This window comes from Varroa destructor, unplaced genomic scaffold, assembly GCF_002443255.2.
Source record: "Varroa destructor unplaced genomic scaffold, Vdes_3.0 BEIS01000001.1, whole genome shotgun sequence".
Classification (NCBI taxonomy): Eukaryota; Metazoa; Arthropoda; class Arachnida; order Mesostigmata; family Varroidae; genus Varroa; species Varroa destructor.
The window spans coordinates 38,158,864-38,162,336 of record NW_019211454.1 but is presented as its reverse complement, the minus strand read 5'-3'; the positions used below and the strand labels follow the sequence as shown (position 1 = coordinate 38,162,336).

The 3,473-nt window shown below is 40.2% G+C and overlaps 1 long non-coding RNA gene across 1 annotated transcript; it reads right to left on the bottom strand.

Moving 5' to 3' along the window:
- Positions 1-522: 522 nt before the first annotated feature.
- LOC147758613 (uncharacterized) lies at positions 523-2,418 on the bottom strand. The gene is made up of 2 exons (XR_015318833.1): positions 2,054-2,418; positions 523-1,268 (listed from the first exon to the last, which is right to left on the bottom strand). It is a non-coding gene; the product is annotated as an uncharacterized LOC147758613 (long non-coding RNA).
- Between the last annotated feature and the right edge of the window lie 1,055 nt (positions 2,419-3,473).

Below are 3,473 nucleotides of genomic sequence, written 5' to 3'. Positions count from 1 at the left end.
CCTCTTGTCGTCCAGCAACATTTCGGTCTGGTTGTTGCAAAAGTTCTTTACATTTTTATATCGGTAGAAAATTATTGACGAAAACACCGACAGTGGTCGGCAAAGTGGACATTTCAAAGCTTTGACGTATTTCTATTGTAAGAACAAACATTAAATAGCGAAATGTCCGTAGTCCTAGCGTAGATAGCCTTAAGGCTCCACTACAATTTAAGCATAGTTGTTCTCTCATATAGTTACCCCAGCAATTTTCGAAAATTAGAAGAAGTGCCCACTTCAGCCCCAGTCTTCCGTATTATATAAAACGGTCCCGTCGGTTAATACCCTTTAGGTCTTGCGAAATTACAGGACCCATTGTTTATGAATGATGCTCCTAGCTGTGGATAAAAATGGATGACGTACTATACCACAAAGCTGAGCTTCCAGATAAAAAAAAACGTGTGCGAAGTCAAACAAAAACGTAGTTTGAACATTGCGTAAGGTCTCCGTTAAGTTTATATTTCTGAAAAAGATTGGACCATATGCTAGTCTTCCTTGTTTAGCTTTATTATTACGCTGACTCTGCTCATTATCAAACTGTCACCGTGCGTGTTTTCCGCGTAACCGTAGCGCTTCCACATCTAATATGAAAAGAAACATGTGTTCTAGCAGTTTGGCGTCTAATTTCGTGTAAAGAGTTTGCCGATAGAGGAAGCAAAAAATAAAAATTCATCGTTGTTGTCATCCTTATCATGTTAGCCGTCATCTACTCTTAAAGTAGGACTCAGTGCGCTGGCCTGCGCTCGTTTGCTCTTTGTATGATCACTGCTTGTGAGAGGACCAAAAATGGCCAAGTTAAAAAAAATCCGGTGATTCGTCAGCTATTTAACCTTAAACAAGCAATCCTTGTTTCTTCTTTAATGTAGGTTAGGCAAAGCAACAAAGAATATAAAGACGAACGGTTAAAAGACACACGCTCAAGCGCCCGAAATACGAACACATTTAACAAAATGAATGTTGATCTGATACTAACATTAAGAACAGATCAAGAATAATGCCAATATATTGTATTGTAGGCCTACCAAAGCCTATTTTCCTTACTTATCTGCAAGGGTCCAAAAAACATAAAGAAGACATCTTGTGGTCGCATAAACGGCATTGTGATCGTTGTGTGTTTATGTTGATTCAGGCTCAAAGCGTTCGAACGGCTGATTGTGATTGTTCAGGATCTGCGTTTTAAGGAAGAAGTTTCTTTGATGATAACAGTTAGATGTAACAATACCGCCCCTCACCTAAAATAAACGTACATGAAAGTGTTAATTTAGTAATGTTTATAAATTCTAAGCCGATTGTAAGGTCCTTTCAACTAACATTTGCCAGAGGCAGCTCACTGTTTACTACGCACAACATTTCACGGGTCACTGCCAAAATCAGTAACTGCTGTTCAGTCAACACATTGTGTCCTACGCGTGAAATAAAATAAACCTTAGGATTCCCTCTTGTTCAAATCAAGACTAGCCAAGAGCAAACGGTCAGTATTTCGCCTCATATATATATATATATATATATATGATAATGCTTACAGCCCACAGGTTTTTGTTGAAGGCGGAGGTTAGGTGTGGCTATGTGCGAATTTATTCTTACAATTCAGCACAGAATCAGCGTTCTATCCTAAAAAAAAAAACAGCCTATACTCGTCCGATGCCGTTTGCCAGGTGCGTATTCCCTTATTACTATTATACAGTATAGTGATGCAATTACAAATCCGCCCGTTACATGTTGCGCTGCTGAGGCAAAACGAGTTACTGAACCCCATCAAAGCAGCCTTTGTGGCAACAGCTAAGGTACTCGGGGACATTCTGGCTTTGCCAAAATGATTCATTTGGTCATTACTCCATCTGACGTAATGAAGTATTTGAAATAATCATTTGCTATACATCATATTTGGCGTGAATCGACACGGCAGAGTGAACCGATGATTTCAAGACGCCGCGTCAGCAGCTGACCAATTGGAGCAAATCAGTGACAAATTATCACCAACGTATCGACCAGAAACATAGGATATGGAACTATTTACCGTTAAAAATGATGCGGCCCAATACGATGATGACCAGAGTAACAGAATCAAAGGCGGCGTCGATGATCACGACACGTTCGTGGAATCCTCCGCTGAAGCGGCTGTGTTGGCAAAAGCGCGAAGAAGCGCTGATAGTTTTGAATTTCCCGCCCGCCCACGTTCGGTGAGAATCCATCTGCACAGTCAATTGCTAGGATATAGAACGATGCAAGCATCTACGTCGTTGCAAGGCGTCGTCGAATCGGGCAAGAGAAACTTATCCAAGTGTTTTTTTCTTCTTTTGTTTTTGCAGTTGTCGAGTGAAGCAGTCGTTCTCGCCTGCTGTTACTACTACTACAGCTGTGTAGCTACTGCTTGTTTTTGAACTTTTTCTAGTGGGGACGGGAACAGGCCAGCGCACACACACCCACTGTATAACACACCGATCGATTTAGCCACAATGCAATGGTTTTTTTTTTTTGTTTCTATTAGAGCAGACACACGCACGCACATGCGGTGTTAGCCCGTATGACCGTTTATATCTCATTTTACTTATATATTTATTTACTTGTGTATATCACATCAGTTCGTTTGTTGTTTTTTTTCTCGACGACGTTTGCCAGTGCTGAGACAGCGGGGCGCAGGGTCTGACTGTTCGTCCATTCCGTTGTGGCAGCGTGTAACTTATTAGCTCTACTTATCATTTCAGAGTTCTCTCTGCGTTTGCCTTTCGAAGTAGATAATTGTAGTAGTAATAATACTAATAATTAATTTACCAAAATTACACAGTAGCTAAGTGCTTTGATAAGTATAATTTCCAGCAAGTTTATATGTCGGCTGTCGCTTTATCTCTTCACAGTATAGCTATGCGGTAGCGTATAGCCGTGCGGCAGCGACAAGTAATACGATTGCGAGTATTTAGTCTGTAATTTTCCGAACTACGCCCTTATTCAATGACGCTCTTATCTTCATTGTTTCCCACTACAGATGTGCAGACTCGCTGTACCAATTGCTATTAAATGAGCTTAGTCGTTCAGAATCGTCGAGGTGACGCGTTGCCAGCCGTTATCAATCATAAATGCCTTTATTGTTAGCATTGCTCTATACAACATACATGGTCTCAAAATATTATCTACTGATATGGAAGTCTGCTTTACTGGCTTTTTCATTGGCTTTCATTTTTTTTTTTTACTCGATAAGATAATAAACAACGAAAAGGGAACAATCGATGCCATGTCGAATGAAAAGGGTAGCAGAAATTGCTACCACACTAAAAGGACACTTCTTCAAGCAGTAATAGGTGATTAATATGAAAAGGAGTTCTCCTAAGTGTGAAACTGTGGTTTTCTCATCTGAATTAGGATGCAGGATGATGAACCGATTAGCTTCAAATCTTCGTTTACTAATGCTTTCTAGGCTAAGATTTGCGAATCAATCATTG